Source organism: Pteropus medius, unplaced genomic scaffold (genome assembly GCF_902729225.1).
Source record: "Pteropus medius unplaced genomic scaffold, Ma_sr-lr_union100, whole genome shotgun sequence".
In the NCBI taxonomy this organism is placed as follows: domain Eukaryota; kingdom Metazoa; phylum Chordata; class Mammalia; order Chiroptera; family Pteropodidae; genus Pteropus; species Pteropus medius.
In genome coordinates, this window is record NW_024349799.1 from 14962816 (window position 1) to 14983216 (window position 20401).

General features: G+C 43.7%; 1 protein-coding gene across 9 annotated transcripts in view; it reads left to right on the plus strand.

The window, feature by feature from the left end:
- Positions 1 to 20401, plus strand: part of RPH3AL (rabphilin 3A like (without C2 domains)) — a 140634-nt gene that overhangs the window by 10245 nt on the left and 109988 nt on the right. For 7 of the 9 annotated variants that reach the window (XM_039886253.1, XM_039886257.1, XM_039886249.1 and 4 more), the window contains exon 1: positions 18306 to 18444. The exons of 1 other annotated variant lie outside the window; for it this stretch is intronic. The gene's annotated coding sequence lies outside the window, so the exon portion shown is untranslated. Of the gene's footprint in view, positions 1 to 18305; positions 18445 to 20401 lie in introns of those variants that run through there. One more of the 9 variants, XM_039886251.1, reaches the window with a different exon arrangement.

The following is a 20401-nucleotide window of genomic DNA, read 5'->3' on the forward strand; positions in this document are numbered from 1 at the left end:
TTGAGTCTATCCCTTTGGAGCCATCTCAAATCAATCTTCCCTTTTCTATGGGGCAGGATTTCCATTGGGGCAAGATCCCCATCATGCTTACCTCCTCTGGAGAGAGGTACTTGCCTCTTTCAGGGTGATAGACAGACTCTGGGCTGTGCTGTGCACGTGGCTCATCAACCATTCTTACAGTTTTGCAGAATCGAACCCTCTCCCCCCGATATTGCTTGACCATGACATAACACTTCTTAAAATAATGTTGTGTTTTTTTTTAATTATGAAAGTAATTCATTCATTGTGGAAAATTTAGAAAATACACAAAAACGGAGAAGAAAATAAAACTCTATGATCCCCGACCTCCAGAGATAACCACTATTTAATATTTAAAAATCGAGATCATGCTATATAAATGGTTTTTATAACCTGTATTTTATTTAACATGTTTACTTATCCATGAGAATATTGGCTGATTTATATGTAATACATTTTTTCTCAGTTCATTGTTTTTCCATTATTATTATTTTTAAGCATGGAGAAGTTTCTAATGTTTATTTGGTATTGTGGACCGAATGTGTTCTCCCCAAATTCATATGCTGAAGCTTTAACCCCTAAAGTGATGGTATTTGGAGATGGGGTGTTCAGGAGGTAATTAGGATTAGATGAGGCCATGAGAGTGGGGCCCTCAGGATGGGATCAGTGCCCTTATAAGATACACCAGAGAGCTGGCTTGCTTACTCTCTCTCCTCTGCACACACTAAAGAAAGGCCGTGTTAGCACACAGCAAGAAGGCCACTATCTGTAAGCCAGGAAGAGAGTCCATACCAGGAGCCAAATCGGCTGACTCCTTGATCTTGGACATCCAGCCTGCAGAACCATGAGAAATAAATGTCTGTTGTTTAAGCCACCCAGGCTCTATAGTAGCCTGAGTAGATTAATATATGTGGTTAAGTCCATTGGTCTTTTCATTTTATGATTTCTTCCTTTGCTTTTAGGTTGGAAAGGTCTTTCCCACCCCATGGTCAGATAAATATTCACCTATATTTTTTTCAGTTTCTTTATTTGATTTCAGCTTATTCATTCAGTGCTCTCTTTTATGTTCAACCCTAATCCAGTCGAAATTTATTTTGGTTTATGATGTGAGATAAGACCCTGATTTTCTTTCTTTCTAAACTGTCAACTCGTTCTTTCAATTCAGTTTTTTTCCCCACCAACTTTGTATTTAAATTTCAATTTATTTTTGGAATATACATTATAATCACGTTGTTTAAAATTTAAAAGTTACAAAAGGCAAACAACGACTGTCTCCCTCCTGCCTTATCCCTTAGCCGCCCAGGTCCAGTAACTGGTATGACTAGTAACTAGGTGTTAGCAGGTTATAGGTTTTGGTCTCAGACACTAGGTGTCCTTCCCTTTTCTCCTGACTGACTTTAAATGTTGGTTTTATTATACTGTGCGAACATACTAACTCCCAGGTTTTCTGTTTTTTCATTCATCTATCTCTTTTTCCTCTACTGTCACATTTTTTATTGTAACTTTAGATATTTTAATACCTGGAAGTGCAAATTCTTTCTAAAAATTTCCACGGTTATGCTTGTCTATTTATTCATTCTTCTATATGACATTTATAATCATTTCATTGTTTTTCTACAAATATCATTAGAATCGAATTTGGAATTACATTAAATCACAAAATAACTATGTTGAGTTTTCCTATCTAGAAATGTGGTCTGTCCTGTACTTATTTATTTCTTCTTTCCTATCATCTCTTCTATTATAGCACCCAGTAAAACTTCATAGATTTCTTCGTGGAGGTTGTGAACATTTCTTATTAGGTTCATTCCTAGGTGTTTTATGTTTTTGTCGCTAAGGAATAGTCTTCTTTTAAAAAAACATTTTATTTTTAACTGGATATTGTTGGAATGTAAGTAATTGATTTTTAAAAAATTATTGTGAAATTTATATACAAAAGAGCGTATAAAACATATGTATACAGTTTAAAGAAAAACAATAAAGCAGTCATATGCCCAGCTAGCTTAAGAAAGACCAGCTAACTTAAGCTGGACCAGCAGCCCTTTTTACCTCTCAAATGGACCTTCTCTCGCCCCATCCCCAGAGGAAACACTAACCTGAATTTTGTTATAATCGTTAACCTGCTGTTCTTCATAGCTTTACCCTATAAGTTTATCTCCTTAAACAATGCATTACATGCTTTTTCTTTTATAAGTGAGATCACACTGTATTTGTCTGTATGTTTGTGTGGTTGAGATTCATCCTGTTGTTACAGGTAGCTATAGTTCCTTTTTTACTACCACGTGTAAAGATACCCAATTTATTTATCCCTTTCACTTGTTGATGGGCATTTGGGTTGTTTTCGCTTTTCTTTACTATTACCAACCTCTTTTCTATGTGTAAGTTTCTCCAGGATGTACACTTGGGAGCAGAATGGAAAGGTCACAGTCTGTGTACATCTTCCCCTCCTGTTGATTCCTAAAGTCTGAGGCAGTGTGTATTCGCTCCAGCCCTGGGTCAGAGTGCTTGTCGCTCTCCATCCTCACCAAGACTTTTGGTTTTTGCCAAACTGGCAAGTGTGAACTAGTATCTCATTGTGGCTTAAATGGGCATTTCAGTGATTACTGCTAAGGTTGAATATGTTTATGAGCTGTCTTCCCTCATTTTTATACACCTGTATTTTCTTTACCTATATTTTTTCTATTAGATTATTACTGATTCATAAAAGAGCACCTCCATATTTACATTCTGGTACTAATCCTTTGTTTATTATGTGTTGCAAATACTTCTCTCAGTTCGTGGCTTGCTTTTTCACTATCTTAATAGCATCTTTTGATGAACAAAAACAGTCAAAGCCTGTCGGCAAGCTTATCATTAAAGTTCAATATTGTTTTGTGTTTCTTTTCTTTCGTGGTAAAAAGTGTATACGATGAAATGCACAGCCTTGTTTCCAATTCAACAAGCTCAGATAAATGCATATACCTGTGCAACCCAAACTCCTGTCAAGATAGAGAACGTGACCATCACCCCAGAAAGTTCCCTCATGCCTTTTCCAGGAAATCCCTGCCCTGCTACCCAGAATCAACCACTATTCTGATTGTTTTCACCCTAGATCAGTTTTGCCTGTGCTAGAACTTCATATAAATATATCCCATATAAATGGAATAATCTAGAGTCCGTACTCTTTCATCAAAGACTTCTTTCACTCTCATTTGACATAATGTCTTGAGATCCTTCCGTGTTGTGTGTGTATCAGTAGCTGCTTCCTGTTGATTGCTGAGTAGTATTTCCGAGTGAATATGTATAATTTGTTTATCCATTTGCCTGTTGCTAGAGCTCTGGGCTGTTTTTAGTTTTTGCTATGGCCATAAGTCTTTTTGTTGACGTATTATCATTTCCTTCATATATATTATTTCTTTTGCATATTTTACTTCTCAAAAGTCAATTGCTGGGTCATAGGTTAGGTGTGACTTTTTTAATTGAAGCATAAGATTCATTCAGAAAATTATACAAATCCTAAGTGTACTGCTTGAATAATTTATACAAAATGAATACAGCCATGTAGCCATTTCCCAGGTCAAAGGGTGAGGCCTTGGCCCAAGTGGGGCTACTCAGCTAGATTCTGGGATCCAAGACTTGAGCAGAATGAAGCAAGAAGGGAAAAGATATTGGAGCCACTCACTCCTGCAGTGGCATCTGAAGAGATTTTGAGGCCCAGACTCTTGCAGCTACCGGGGTTTCTGTTTTCTTCCACATCAGGTTCTTCAGCCTTCCCATTGATTCTAAGCCACCAGGTATCCATCCCTCCAGTAAATTCCTTTCTGCTTACATCAGTCAGACCTGCTTTCTGTTGCTTGCAACTAACGTATCCTGATGGATACAGTGCACCCAACCACTGGCACAAAAAATTTAGCGGGTTGTGCTTCTCTTATTGCTCAAATTCAGGGGAGAAGCTACCTTTATCCAATCCCTGAGTTTTTACATGACCCCATTTGAACACTTGGATTCCTGGCTTGACAAAGTGAACTCTGAAACAGGCAGTCACTTTACATTTAACTTTAAAAATTTGTAGTAAAGCTACTTCAAACATTTGGGCTTGATGAAGGGGTTTTTTTTTTTTTTTTTTGTTGTTTTTTTCCCCCCTAGCTTTAAATTTAGTTCTTAGTTTTGGAATAATTTTCTCTCAGTCCCCAGTGGAAAGTTAATGGAGAACACCAGCTTAATTTAGAAAATGAAATGTAGGCGTGTATATTATTTTCTGGACTTCATTTTTGGAAACCAGATTCATTTCTCTTGCTCTTCGATGTAGGGGGTTGGTGTCTGTGTGGTGATCAGAAAACAATGGCTAGACCCTAAGTTCTTTGATGCCATCCCTTAGGGACCATTTGCCTAAGAAGTCTCAGTCGGCATCCAAATTGTTCTGCTCTAAGTGGGACCTCATTTAAAAGTAAAAAAGAAAATGAATTCTCTTGTTTCTTTTTTAATATCATTGAATCACATGGATTAGTGACAGGAGACAACCTAATTTTGATTGGTCTCTGAGTTGTCACAGTGCTTTTCCTTGTTAACGTCAGGGTCTGGGAAAGTATTTGATCAAGGCGAAGGTGCCATGGGTGAAGTTCGCCAAGAAAAGGTTAGAGATGAATGTGAAATTCTTTCTAACTCCAAACAGTCAAATCAGTCCAGACCATGTCTCAGAGCAGCCACCATGGTGCCCGTGTCTTCCCCATTGTTATTCCTTGGCTTTGCTTGGGAGCCAGTTCCTGCAGTGATCTCTACCTGCCAGTTCTAACTTTGCTGGCGGTTTTCCTCCTTTGCAGAAGCCACTTCTTGGGCTCTGGTGACTCCAGCCTAGAGATGAAGACCTTTCACTCTCTGGGTTTGTTTGGACCTTACACTTTTGACTTGAAACTGAGCAGAAACTAGAGCAGAAACTAGACTCGGTTCTTTATCATAAGTCTCCCCATCTCAAGGGTACTGAAGGATAGGTAACTGCTTTAGGTATCTTGCTTGGGCAGAGCTGCAGGTGGCTGTGGACGTGGTGGGTCTGCCAAATTCATGTTAGTAGGTTGAGTGCCATACAAAAGCACCATAGGGAAGAGGGCTTCAATTTGTGTGGTTTATGATGGCGATTTTCTAACAAATGGATGCACAGCATCCTGTTGTAGCATTATCAGTTTTTTATGATGATATTCAAACAGGTAGAAGAGAAGTACCTCCATGAAGGGGTGGGTGCCTCTTCTCATTTCACATAAATGTGTCCCGTAGGCTAGGAGGTTCTCAGACTTCCCACAAATCCATCTTCCAGTTTGGGTGTCGTATGGTGAACTAGGTCATTCTTGACAGATGGTGGAGATAATTTATTTAGCAAAGGGGGAAACTTAGGAGTAAGCAGGCCTTATAGAATCTAAATTGCCTTTATAGAATTGAATCTTTGTATCTAGGTCACGGCAGAGAGGACAGGGCAGAGAGGACAGGCCAAGGAGCCAGCCAGGATTCAACTGTAGGCTGACCTCACCTTGTGTGGACCTGATGTCCAGAGAGCGGGCTTATGCAGCAACTAGTTAGGGGTTGAAGGTTTGCACTCAAGGGGTCGTCGCCTTAGAGGATGTTCACTGTACATTATTTGTCCCGACCCGCAGGACCTAGTTATTGTGTAGAACCCGAGGAGGACCGTACCTTGAAGAAAACATGGGCGGGAGAAAAGAATGGAGGCAAGACAGTGTTCTGATCAAGCCTCAAAATTTTATTCAGCAGCAAGAGTATTTATACAGGGCTAACAAAGGGGGGCAGGGCTAGCTGGGCGGGAGAGTATCTGTCACAGGCGCATTGGTTCTTAGCTGGTGGGGTGAGGAGTGTAAGGGTTAGAGGGAGTGGGAGTGAAGGAGGGAACTGTAACTCTGGGCTGGGCTGACTGCTAGGGGGCTAACAAGATGCAGGATGCAGATAAGGCCTCGCCTAGTCACAAGATTCTTTGTTCTTAGTTTTGGCTCCCAACAATTATTCTCAGTGGTGGGCTCTGCTGAGTGATGTAGAATGTGAAGTCTTAGAGAATTAGTATTGGAATCTAGGACAGGCATGGGGGATGGCAGAGTTGGGGGGAGCTGGAAATAGATGTGCCTGGAGGAGAGCTGGGCGGCAAGGGGAATGGGCTGGGAGTCCAGGCTTAGTTGGGGTAGGAAGGTAAAATGCATCTTCGGAGCTTGGCGGGTGGGAATCCAGGCAGGCTGTCTGTACAGGGCTCACCAGGAGGTAATGGAGTCCTGACGAACAGCCTAGGCCAGTGACAGGCAATCTCAGGATGGGAGATCTTTAGAAATGTAGGGGCTGTGGCCTCAAAAGAAGAGGGTTGGCTTTTAGGGAGCCCAGAGGCAGGCCCTGGGCTCAGGGTCTGCAGGATGTGGGTGGGTCTAGCATGAGCAAAGCAGAGGCTGGATTGCTTAGCGGTTAAGGGCTTGGATTTTGGGTTCAGATATGCAAGCTTTCATCCTGGGTCCACCATTATCTCAGTGGTGGGCTCTGCTGAGTAATGTAGAATGTGGAGTCTTAGAGCATTAGTCTTGGAATCTAGGACAGGTACGAGAAGTTGCTTTGTCTCTATGGGCCTCAGTTTCCTCATCTGTAAAATGGAAGTAATACTAATATCCATCTTATTGTCATGAGGATTAAGTGAGAAGTCTTAACAAAGCATTTAGGACAGTGCTTGCCACATGGATGGTGGTTATTATTATTGTTAATATTGAGGTCATCCTAGTTTGACCTGACCCATGTCCTTTTGGCCTTGGGGCTGCCTGTGAATGGGTTCATACTCAGTCCTGAGGGCTGCTGCTTTGATTTTATATTGATGTCTGTATCCCAAAGGCTTGCCTTGTTTTTGCAAGCTGCTGGTAAGCTGAGAGTCAGATGTGTTGCTCAGTTTAATCATCACATTTCTAGTGACATCTCCTCTTTCTGCTTTCTGCTTGGACTCTATTCTCTTTGATCCTTAAGTTGTTTATTTTCTATTGCATTTAGCTCCTAAGCTGCCTCAAGCTCTCCTTGAAATAGGCAGTTATAAATTTTGAATGAATAAATATAATTGTAGATCATACATTGAATTAAAGTTACAATATAAGGAAGTATGTTCTGTCTACCCATGTCGCTGTCCCTTTCAGAGCCTGCGGGGTCAGTTGAAGCACTAAGAGGGGTCAGCCCCTGGGACAGGTTAGAGTGCAACCCCCTCCCCAACTCCACAGCAGAGAAAAACTGCAGATTTTTCAGCCTATAAAGATGTACTCTCAGGCCTAGCAGTAGAATTGGTGAGGGTGGGTGGAAGAGAACAAAGACTAATTTTTATCCTACTATGTGCCTGGCACTATGTAGGTGCTTAATACACTTTAGGCTGCTCCAGGAGGCTGCTATTAGAGATGTGTATCCCAGCTGTGGGACTGTGGAACTCTGGGAAGTTCATCCTATAAGTCTGGAGGAAGGGAGTAAATCTGCCTGTAGAATTAGCCTGAACCCATTTGTGGGTGGTATGGAGGACAAGAGGTGAGACCTTCCCCCAGGGACTTCTGCCAGTCTTCAGACATGCCAGGGCATACGTCTCGGTCACCTATAGCCACAATATTGCTGCGTAACAAACCACTCCCCAAAACACTAGTATATGGCAATAAGTGTTTATTTCTCTCATACATATCTGTGTGTTGAGTGAAGTTTGGTTGACCTAGGCTGCACTCAGTAAGACTTGATTGGCTTCAAGCCAACCAAGTGAGTTGGATTTAAGTTTGTTCCATGTGTCTCATCCCACATGGACCAATGGCTACCAAGGCATGTTTGTGGCAGGCAGGAGTACAAGAGAGCAAGCTCAGTTGCATAAACACATTTCAAGCCTTTGTTCACATCATATTCATTAATATCTAATTGGCCTAATCAAGCCATATGACCAATCCCAAGCCAAGGGGCAAGGAAGTATACTGCCCACAATTAAGCCATAACAAAGTGTAATTACTGATGTAATTACATACTTATCAATATCTTATCAAACTTTTACAGGGAGTGAAGAATTGATACCAATAATTCAACCTACTTTAAAAAGCATTTTATTCATTCGCTCAGTAAATATTTTTTTGAAAGGCTACCGTGTATCAGGCACTGTGCTGCTTCTGGGGTTAGAGCGGTGAACAAGGCAGACCCAGTTCTTGCCTTATGGAACTTACATTCTAGTGATAGAAACACACACTAAAGTGCTACTTCTATCATTAGTTATCTACTTGCAGTTGAGAAGTACAAAGGAGAAGTACAGAGCACTGCGGGGTGGAATGGGGAGAGATGGGCTGTGCACAAAAGAGCCTGAACTAGTCCAGGAAGGAAGAAATGGTTGAACTCAGAATTGAAGGGTAAGACTTAATTAGACAAAGGTTACTTGATAATATTAACAGCTGACTTCTCATCTGAAACCATGGAAGCAAGAAGATAGTGAGTTGACATAGTCAGTGCTGAAAGAAAAACAGTTAACCAATAATTCTATATCTAGAAAAACTGTCCTTCAAAAATGATATTCCAGAGTAATAAAAACGGAATTTGCCGCTGTCAGACATACCCTACAAGAAATAAAGGGAGTCTTTCAGGCTGAAATATAAAGACAATAGATACTAACTCAAGTCTATGTGAAGAAATTGGGGGCACCTTTAAAGATATAAATGTATTTTGTTTGCAACTCTTCTCTCTGCATAAAGCAATAATTATAAAACTTTTGACAGGTTTATAATATACAAAGGTATTATTTGTGTAACAATAACAGCACAAAGGAGGGGAAAGCAACCAGAACTGTATTAGAGCAAAGTTTTCTCATATATTAAAATTAAGTTGGCATTAATCAGAGCTAGGATGTTTTAAGTTAAAGTATTAATTATAATCTCCAGAGCTACCACTAAGAAAATACCTAAAAACATGTAATAAAAGAAGATTCAAATGGTATGCTATAAATACCTATTTAACACAGAAGAGGACAGTAATGGAAGAATATAGGAGCAAAAAAGATGTAAGACATACAGAAAACAATAGCAAAATGGCATAAATTCTATATTATTAGTAATTACATTAAGTGCAAATGAACTAAACACTCCAATAAAAAGACAGAGATTGACAGAATGGATTTTTAAAAAAGCCAACTCTGCTATCTATAAGAAACATACTTTAGAGTCGAAGATACACATGGGTGCTAAGAGATGAAAAAAGACAAACCATGCAAGCAATAATTAAAAGAGTTGAAGTAGCTACACTAATATCAGACAAAATAGACTTTAAGAAAATAGTTACTAGAGATAGATAAGGTCATTTGTAACAATAAAAGGGTCAGTATATCAGGAAAACATACCAATTATAGACATATGTGTACCTAATTACAGAACCCCAAAATACATGAAGCAGAAACTAATAGAAATAAAGAGGGGAATACACAATTCAGCAATAATAGTTGGAGACTTCAAGGTTCCACTTCCAATAATGGAGAGAACATCTAGGCAGAGAATCAGTAAGGAAATAGAAGACTCGAATAACACTATAAATCAATTAAACCTAACAGACATCTATAGAACATTCCATCCAACAGCAGAATACTCATTCTTCTCAAGAGCACATGAAATGTTCTCCAGGAGAGACCTTATGGTAGGTCACAAAATGAACCTCAATAAATTTAAAAGGATTGAAGTCATACAAAGTATGTTCTTTGATTACAGTGGGATAAAATTATAAATCAATAATAGAAGAAAATTTGGAAAATACACAAATATGCAGAAAGTAAACACACTCCTAAATAACCAATGAGTAAGAGAAGAAATCATAAGACGAATTAGAAAATAATTTAAAATGTCTGAAAATGAAAATACAATATGCAGAAATGTATGGGATACAGCTAAAGCAGTGCTTAGAAGAAAACTTATAGCTGTAAATGCCTATATTGATGAAGAAGAAATGCCTCAAGTCAATAACCTTGCATCTTAAAAAACTAGAAAATAAGAGGAAACAGTCCAAAGCAAGCAGAAGGAAGGAAATACTAAAGATTAGAAAACAAAAAATGAAAGAGGGAATAGAAAAGGCCACTTGTGGTAGGAGTCCATTTAGATGAGTTGTCCAGAATATGCAAATCCGCAGGGTAGAAAGTAGATTAGTGGTTTCCAGGGGCTGGGGAGCGGGGAGAATGAGGAGAGACTGTTAATGAGGACAGAGTTTCTTGTCCGTGTGATGTAAATTTCTGAGATAGTGGTGATTGTTGCATATGAATATACAAAATTGTAAACTTCAGTATGCACTGAACTGTAAACTTTAAAAGGGTGAATTTTGTTTGTAAACGAAATATTAACAATAGTGTTAACAGAATTTAAAAACAGAATTAATTGGGCGAAAGGGTTTGGGGAGCAGGGTTAGGGGAAGCGTTTACCAGGCAGGAGTTTCAGGGTGCCTGCAGGTCCCTAAAGGAAAGAGTGTGGTGTCCTGAGGGAAATATAGAGGCCCCAGGTGGGCCAAGGTGGGGGTGGGGGGCAGATTTTAGTTTTAGCACCAGAGCAATAAGAAGCCCCTGGAGGATTTCCATGGGTGGTCCCATGTCAGTGGTGCTGACATTTCAAAGAGCTTACTGTGACTATGTGAGGAAAACAGACTGGAGTGAGTCAGGAGTGGGCTTTGGGGAGGCATCTGCAATAGCCGAGGTGAGAGGAATCTGCATTTCAAGGAGGTTATCATTCAAGGTCACCCCGCTAGATGGAGCCAGACGTGGGTCCCTCTGGCACTGAAACCGGTGCTTTCCACCAACCACTGATTAGAATCCCCCAAGGTATCCTTAATCAGCCCAGAGAGTAGCTGAGATCTTGCCTAACAGGAGGGTGGTGGTAGGGAAGCGAACACACATTAATCAGCCTAACCAGGACTTGTAGCTAGCCTAGTTGCAAACAGTAGAGCTTGAACAAAACTGGGAATTTATTGCTGGGACATTGGAGCATCTCACAGAAGCCCAGGCCCCTAAAAGTGTTGAATTGAGCACATGGACCAGAAGGAAACCCAGGAGCCCCCTCTGCCTCATGCTTGCTTCATTCTCTGTTTCGGCCCCTCTTCTTTCATGGAAGACTACTTTTTCTATTTCATGGGTGTTTCCTCATGGGGAAAATGGCTCCTCCATCAGCTCCTAAGCTTTCGTCTTACTCTTTGAGTGTTGCAGGAAGCAACACCCGGTGGAAGAATTCAGGCGCTCAGACAACTTTGTTAGAGGAAGGAGAATTTAATGCCGGCAGAGAGCATAGGGCATTCAACAGACCCAAAGCACGATCTCCCCATCGATTTGATTTCTTACAGCTTATATACCCTCGCTGTATCCATGCAAGGGGTGCGTGATTCCTTTGTCTGAGGTTTCACGTGTGCCTCATGACTCAGGATGGGAGGGGGAGCTTCGGGTGGGGCTGCAGGGGAGGAATTTCCAGAGCCTTGGTCTTACAGGTCATTTGTCTTGTAGAGTCTGAGACCTTGGTGTTATCAGCACCTTCATCTGATTCTTGAACAGACGGGACTCCTAGCTTACAGAGAGGGAGCAGCACTCATTGATGTCGCTCAGTGGGTTCCTTATCCAAAGGCTGAGCTCTAACTGTAACACAACAGTTCCCCGCAGTTTTTACATTCATAGACAGCTACAGAGATAGGGAAGGGGCTGGAGAATCCTTGAGGTGGGAGATGCAGCGGTGGAAAATATGTTAACTGAAGAGCATAGGGCAGAATGGGGGAAGACAGAGCGGTTTTAACCAGCTGAGTCGGTTATTTCTGCAGGCCCTTTCCTTTGCATCTATTTTTTACTTTCAGTTGCCTCCCCTCCTCTCTTACTAGAGGTCAGTTGAGTTGAAGTGTCAACTTCAGTCTCTTAGCCCATTTCCCAGATTCCCAAGGGAGGGACCTCAAGCTGCTAGCTTGGGCTGGGCGCACCCCTGGAAGAGTCAGCTGGACCTGATGGGGCTGGTCAGAATGTAAACTCGGGGCTCCTGGGAAGCTGGGCAGCTACGGTAAGGCCAGAGAGAAGAAGAGACATTAGATAGCATGTCAAATGATCTTATGTCCAAGTCCCTTCCCCCACTTTGGATAACTCACCGTCTGGGATCAGCTTCCTCTAGGGATAAACTACGTGAGACCTTATTTTGTCACTTGAACTGATGTGCAAACACTGCCTTCTGTCCATCCTCCCTCCTCTCTTTACCTTCACTTTCAGCCCTTGACTGGGCAGGGAAGAGTCCAGAATTTAGAATCAGTCTTACTGCAATTGTGACTTCTGTTAGTTCTCCCAGAAAAGAAAGGCTTTGCCTATGCCCTGCTGAAAAACTTGTTGAAAAGGACACCAGTTATTGTCATAGTCTCATTTTCACCTGCTGTTTGAAACTCAGTGGCACTGATTCAGGTACCTGGAAATGCTGGTGATTGTGGAATAAATAGGCCTCTGATTAGGGGCAAGAGAGGACAGGAGAGGGCTGCGAAGTCCAGTGGGAAGCATATGTGAGGGTCAGCTGCCAGACAGCCCTACTGTCTCCACCTCAGCTCATTCTCTTTCATCTGGCCCATAGGTGATGTGTGCTGTGTGCCCTTTCTTTGTGCAGGAGGCACTGTGATCAGGAAACCGCCGGGGCTGGGGTGGGGCCTTGAGCCCCTGTGGCCCCAACAAAGTGCAAAGCTGCTTCTAATCCTAAAGCATGTGATTGGTCCTGGTTGGGGCCATTTCTCTGGCTGTGAGAAGCAGGGAATTGAAGTCCTTCAGTCACAGTGCTCTCAGACATCAGAGGTGGGAGGGGCGGGAGGAGTGGGGAGGACAAGGAGGAACACTGCATGTAGATGTGGCCTCTGAAGGCTCATTTCTCTTTGAATTCATGCAGCATTTATAGGAGGCCATACTGTTTGATGTCTTCTTATTTACAGCTGTGTGCTGTTGCTTTGACCACTGTTCCCAATACTGATGATGATGCCGGTGGGTGGCGGGCATGTCGCTGGTGCCTTACTGCTAATTAGCAGTCATGAACCTGTCCGTTTAATTTCGATTACAACCAAGTGAAGTAAGTAGGGCAGATTGTTTCATATGCATTGGATGGTCGATGAAACCTCAAGTTGCCTGGGTGTAGGGAGGGACGTGTGTAATTTTTTTTCCCTTCACAAGCACGGAGCTGATCAGAGCTGGGACTAAAAGCCTGGCTTCTGATCTCTAATCTCGGACTCTATTCATGATCGAGTGCCATGATATTCTGAATTCTTTCAAGCAAAGGCTATGTTATTTTTCTGGGTTTTTCCTGTCTGTCATCTATCCATCTCTTCATTCATTCCTCCATCTTGTTCTGTAAAGGAATCAAGATGCCCACAATAATATATATTTCTTGAATATATAAGAAATATAGAAATATGTATTTATAATAAAAAGATAACATAGATACTATATGCCAGAGATATATGTAGCTATGATACACACACACACATTTGTGTATATGTGTATGTAATGAAATAAAAACCCATAAAAATAGGATCAGGACAAATATAGATTAACTAGAAGGTCAAAACCGGGGAGAGAGTTAGAATACTTATTCAGGCCATAGAGCTGTACACAATTTATTGTATTTCAACCACAGATTTAGCTTTGAGCTAATTAGCAATCAAAGCAGGAAAAAAATATTATATACACGGTTCATGTGGTCCATAATAAAAAGGATACCAGACGTTGAGTGCTTTTCCAGGCAATTTGCTTTGAAGGATTTCTTGCCTGGGTGGCCATCTGTGGGGCCCTGAGTGGCGAGGAAAACGTGGCACATATGCCGCTGCTCTCTACTCCTGCTCCCGGGCAGAAATCACTAATCAGTCACAGCCCTTTTCCACGGAGGCCACAGAGAGCCTCACAGTCCTTCCAGTTTGGCGTTCCAGGCAGCTACTACCAGTGATTTGGAATCAACATGCAGGATGAAGCCCACTTGCTATTCCAGCCCTGGGAGTGGTGACGGTTTCGGGGAGTCATGAGCAGAACCACATTAAGTTGTGCTATGCACCTCTGTAGGGGTGACATAGGTGGACGTGTCCTATTGGCTGTTGGAGGTTGGTTGGTTGTCAAATCCCTCTAAGTGCCAGTTGGAGTGACCTGTCAGGGTGACGAGAGGGGGTAACTGTATTTGGAGGGACACAGGAGACATACTAGGAATTTCTGGCTTGTCGTAGTCCCTCACTCGCATGTTCCACAGATATTTAGCAAACACCTGTTACATGCCTAGAAATGCGCCTGACCCATTCTCCTCACCCCTGTGGCCCTGGTTTAATATCGTTTCCTCAGAGATGCCTCCCTAACTCTTCCTCTGGATCAGAGCTCACGGATCATGTCACCCTTACCTTTTTCTCATAGCCTGTATCACAGCTTGTACTGATATATTTATGTTTATTTGTTTAGTGCTATTTTCCTCCCGCCAAGATGTGAGTCCCTAGGTGGAAGGGACAGCATCTGACTCGTTCATCACTGTACCCCCCAGTCCTAGCCCAGGGTTCAGCACATGGTTGGTGTGCAATACATATTTGTTGAATGAATGAATGAAAGATTAAAGAGGGTGCAAAGATGAAGCACTTGCAGACTGCCCAGTAGAAGATACATAAGGTGATAAATGCTCACTGATGACAGATGGAGACAGACAAGGAGCGAAAGGACTTCAGGGGAGAAGAGGCTCCTTTCAGAGGGAAGGGGAAATCAAGAAGGCTCCATGATGTAGCATTTTTGCTGGATCTGGAAAGATGAGGTGGAAGGGAGGGACGTCAAGGGCCTGGGGGCAGCAGGACCAGAGGCAGAGGTAGAGGAGAGAGGAGCTGAAATTACTTTGGGGTACTCTTGGGGCAATGGCGAGAAGCAGGGGCAACTGTGCCAGGAAGGTAGATCTGAGCCAGCTGCTGCGGCTTGGCCCACAGGCTTGATTTATTTGGACAGCAGAGGGGAAAAACAACAGATTTGTGAGTGGGGGTGGGTGAGAGGGGCTTCAGGCAGTCAGGGGCAGGCTGGAGAGCTGGGGAAATCAGGTAGGCTGTGTTTGGCCCTGTAGTGATGGAGGCAGCCCCTGGGGAGAACTCACAGTCTTTGGGCCTCAAACTCGGCTTACATCCTGCCTCTACTGTGCCCATTAACCCTTGGGGACCACCCTCTGGCAGGCTCTGGCCTCAGGACCCCAGACTAGTTGGAGCCGTGCTGGCCGCCCCTTTGCCCACCACTGGCCTGGCCCAGCTCTCCAGAGAGGCTTTGCGTGGCTAGTTCACCGAGTAACACTGTTGCCGACACTTTTCTGATTTCAAAATAGAGTATATATTGATCACATTTGTAGTGTGTTAACTTTAGTTTTTTTATATTCCAGATAAAGATTTGTTTCCCTAATTTCCCCTACTTTTGAGCTTTTTAAGGTATTTTTTCAGTCCCTTACCTAAGGAACTTTTATTTCCTATTTATATTAATTATCAAATTACCCTATTTCGTGCATGAGTCATTCAGTATATCCCTTTTGGCCTCCTTCTTGCAAATCTTACATGTGGATTTATTAAGCCCTTTGGCACCTACTTTTATGTTCAAACCCCTTTGGTAAAGTTTTGACTGGAGAGTGAGGAGATCCAGTAGCTATGGAGCCTTGTTGCTGGTGATTCCTGGATCATAGGATGATGCTGAATCAAGAGATGCTAATGGATGCACACACTCCGCATATATTAGTGCCCAAGGTTCTTGGATCAGTATGCAAGGCTTCCTTGCCATGTTCATTCTGGTCGCATAGTCCAGAAGACCAGCAACCAGGGGTGGTCAGAGGTGGATGATGGAGCCTGGAAGACAGGCTAGGACCTGGGATGACCTGGGACAGCTCAGGCATCCTTGGGAGCATGAAATCCTTGCGTGAACTTCTTTTAGTGGTCTGGATGGATGCTGAGGGAGAGAAGCTCACATGTGGTGACAGAGAGGGGACTGCCATACCATCCAAGAGATGCAGAAGAAGCCCACAGTGGAGGGGCTCTCTCTGGACATGTGACTGCTACAAGGGAGCCAAAGTCAGCCTGAGAATGAACACTGGGTGCCTCAAAGAAAAGCAACCACCATGCTGGCATCTCCGGGCCAGACTGCTGCTGGCACAGGCCTCCAAAGGGGCAGATAAACACATGAGCAAGAAGCTCACTTCCAGGGCTCGTGCAGTTTCTCTTAAAATGTCAGGCTCACTCAAGGTACTATGTGCATTCCCAGTCCTTCCCATTTAGGACCCTTGATTGCAAATGACAAAGACCCAGCTCAAACTAGCTTAAGCACAAAGGGGACTCTGTGGACTTGGAAACTTGGGAATCAAAATAGTGGTTCAGGTATGGCTGGATCCAGCAATTGGCAATGCCATCAGGATTATTTACCTCCACCTCTCAGCTCTGCTTGCCTTCATTCTCAGGCTATTTCCAAGAGGCCAACCCAAGCCAACATTGTTTTCATAGCTTGCTTTCATAGGGAAAGAGTATATTTTTCAGTAATTCTGGTGAGAGCCCAGAGAGGACTCTGTATGGCTGGGCCTGGGTTACATGGCCAGCTCTGAGCCAGCCACTGTGCCCAGAGGGTGGGAGTATTCTAATTGGTTGTCCCCAGTGACATTCACCCTGAGGAAGAGGAGGGAGGGGCCAGTTTCTCCTACCCAGAAGGACTGGGGATGATTTCCTTGGCCAAGAAGAGGAATCATGCTCAAAGAAAGGAATGCTGGGCAGACACATGTATGTCCATTATAGAAGGCCAGTGGAGACACATGGACTCACAGCTGTCTGCAGTCTAGAGGCACTTATAAGGGCACATCTGCGTCAGTGGCAGTGCAACAGCATGCCCGTCATTCTTGGTTATGCGGAGTGGGCACACTCAGGCCTCTGCAAACCTCACGTCTGGTCCGTTCTGGACCTCCAAATGAATTAGGCTTTCTGTACAGCAAGCCACTGGGATCACATGGAAACCAGCCTCTTGCCACTGTGTTTGTTCCAGGAGTTTGTCCAAGGTCCCCTCCAATCATCGACATCACTTCTCGCATCTCTTTGGCCTCTGGTCCCTGGATACACAAGTTTGGCTTTGGTGCCTACATTTGGCCCCATCCCTACTGAGGTTTGGGTCTTTATTCTGGACGCTTGACTCGGCTCAAGGCTCTGCTTGATTTTGGTGTCACCTGCACTTCATAACTTGTGGTCCTATCAGGGAAGGGCAGAGTGGCCAGGCTAGACCTGGCAAAGGAGGCTCTGCTCCTCCATTGCTTCTCTTGAACTCAGAGCACACACTCAGGACAAAGGACCAGTTGGTTCCCAGCACACCCGGGTCTATGGCTGCTGCTTTTTACAAACACAGAAAGACTTACATCACGTTCTTCTGTTTGCTACAACTAGTATCACATATTTGTACTTCTTGGCACTTTTAGCTATAGAATCTTTTCTTCAAATTAATTCTTCCCTGAAAGTTCAGTATATGAAGCAGCCGAGAGCCAGGTCACTCTAGGTTAGGTTGACATACCCCCTCACCTTTCATTTCCCCCTATTCCATGTCAGCAGACCTAAAGAAGTTCATGACACCCCTTAGGCTCCCTGGAACCCAGTTTGAAAACCTCTTTGTCCATCTGTCCTCAGTAGCATCTGCTTTCATTCCTCATGGGGGATAGGTTGCCAGGCGTGGTGTTTTTCTTATCACCATAGCATTTTTTTTCTGTCATTAGCTTGTTTGCACTATGCAAAGGTCAACGTGGAGATTCCTGTCATCTCACTGTAAAGTGTCAGGACATGAGCGCTCTTCAGCTCCACAGAGGCTCATGTCGTTACCCTTATCCTCCTTGAGCTGCATTTTGGAGGCTGTTCTGTTCATGGCATCAGTCACCTTAACTGTGCATCAGTTTACCTTCTTCCTGGGGAGCCGCACTCGAATGTGTGGGTGTCCCACCCCTGGCAGCCAAGACTTCTGGTGGTTATAGGATGCTGATATCCTGTGGATGGCTTTTGCCTGGAATGAATATTTTGGATAGCTTTCTATGAAATGTATCCTTTCTAATGACAACAATAACAAAAATTCTCGAAAGTCATAAAAGTGGCCAGACTAAGAAAATAACACCAAAAAGAATGCAAGAGTTCCCAAAGGAGACCTCCCTCTAACAATAATTGTCATGTGTCTGTTCACTTTTAGAAAGAAGGGTGTGTTGTCAGGGGAATTGGTCAGCCCAAATTGGCTGTGGGCTGGCTTTGGCCAGGCTTCCATCCACTGAGGAGAATCCAGGCCTTGGTTTGGCTCCAGCTGGGCCTTCCTGGTGGCTGTCACTTATTGACTTAAGTCTGAGTGATTCAGATCTTCATCAGGGTCGCCCCTGACAACGTGTGTGGTGGGAGGGAGAGTGACCTCCTCTTCCTGTCTGGGGCACCAGCAGGGTCAGGCCCAGGAAGAGCCCCCCTCGGTTTCTGGTAGGTGTTCTGGGGTCTCTGGCTGTGAGGGGACAGGAAGATGACTTTTGTATTTCCTGGAGCCAGGGGCCCAGTTCATACAGGGTTTTCCTAGAACTTTGCTAACTCTCGGGGAAGGGTGTGTGTCCCTGCTGAGAGAGTTTCAGTTAATGATTGACTGGAGACTTGTTTTTCCTGGTTGCCCCAGGTCCTGCTGCTCTAGAGGAAGAGGCAGCAGGGGTCAGAGGAGAATTGGGAGCCTCCTCAGGCACCTTCTTGACAGATGATATACTTTCTGGGCCATGCCCTGAGAGACTCCATTGGACAAAGATTGATTTGGGGATAGTGTGAGGAGATCACGTGTGTTTTGGTAGAAAATTGGGCAGCAGATGGGCTTAGGGCCAGGTGGAAAATGGGACCCTATTAATATGACAACAAATTAGAATAGTGTGTTCCATAAATCTCTTTATTGCATGTCATGCTGTGCATAGGTCCTGGAGGAGGGGCTGCAGGATTTTGCCCCCCCCCACCAACTGCTATTTGTGGTCAGCCAGGACAAGACTATGACAAGTCTCCAGAAAACTGTGAGACAGGACCAGAAAAACCAAGGGCCAAACGGAGGAGAAAATAAAGTGCCAAGGCCAGCATTCCTTAGAGTGCAAGAGAACTTTAAGTATATTATACAGTAATTAATAGTAATATTAATATTATACAGTAATTAATAGTAATTTAAGTATCTTATACAGTAATTAATATGAATATTATACAGACAAGTATTTAAAACGTTTTAATGATTATATGTTTATTTTCATGTGTATTAGAACAATTTTATTTTCTTCGTTTGCCTTCTGTTTACGGCAGACGACATGGTTTTCTATTTGTGGTAGATACTTATATATAAAATTTCCTTTGAAAATAAATTCAAGTAAAAGAGTGAGTTAATTTAAAGGAAAATATTAAGTAAAGAATAGTACGGAGGCCATGTGGAGATGGCAGCTGGCATGGGAATGCCCAAGGTTTGGGGACATCATGCTAGAGGAATTCAGAGGCGAGGGAAGGAAAGGGCTCATGGAAGGAGGAGTCAGGTGGGAGAGGGAAGGAAGAAATAGGATACAGCTAGGTGGAGATGGCAGAGGCGACTCCATACTTACAGATCTAGATATGTGTATGCAAATCTTGGTATAATCCATTTTGATTCCAATGTCTGAGTCCTGCAGGGGCTGGAGGGTGGGTTTGGACTATATTGTGGAGGACCATGAATCCCAGGGTATGGACTCTGAACTTAATTCACAGGGAAATGGGAGCCATCGAAGGTGCTTGAGGAAGGGAGGGGTACATGACTGTCCTTGAAGAGACTCATTTACTGTAGTGGGTACCCAGACTAGAGGCAAGATGACCAGTCAGGAGCCTAAGGAAAGACTGTATAAGAGGCCAAATGAGAGCCATGGCTGAGGACCAGCAGCCCAGTCATCCAGTCCATCTTCCACTGGCTCTGGTGCGTAGCCTAGAGATATTGGAGCAAGGCAAGTATGTGGTTGACAAGCCAAGCCTTGGTCTCTCTGTGGGGAGGCAGTGGGAGCCAGGCAAGGGTGTGGGTCACAGACTGCGCCTGGAGGCCTGGAAGGGAGGTGCCCATCTCTCCCAGCTTGGCCCAGCGGCTTCTTCCTGATATCTCCTGGCTGGCTGAGCGTGGAATGTTCTGGGGGAAGCGGGTGGGGTCAGCTGAAGGAAGCTCCTCTTTGCACTGGAGCAATGAGTTCCTTGGGGGTGGGAGGGGTGCGGTGCGGGTGGAGGAAGCTCGCAGTTTCCTGCCCTACAGTTTGGCCCAGGCAGCCTGGCTGACAGCCCCAGGCCAAGATTTCATCCATCAGCAGGGCCTGCAGTCTTCTGGGTCACATTTTTTTTAACTCTCCCATTTCTTCCTTCTAGAAGTTCACCAGGAGTTCAGAGATAGGCTTGGTTTAAAAAACAGGGTCTT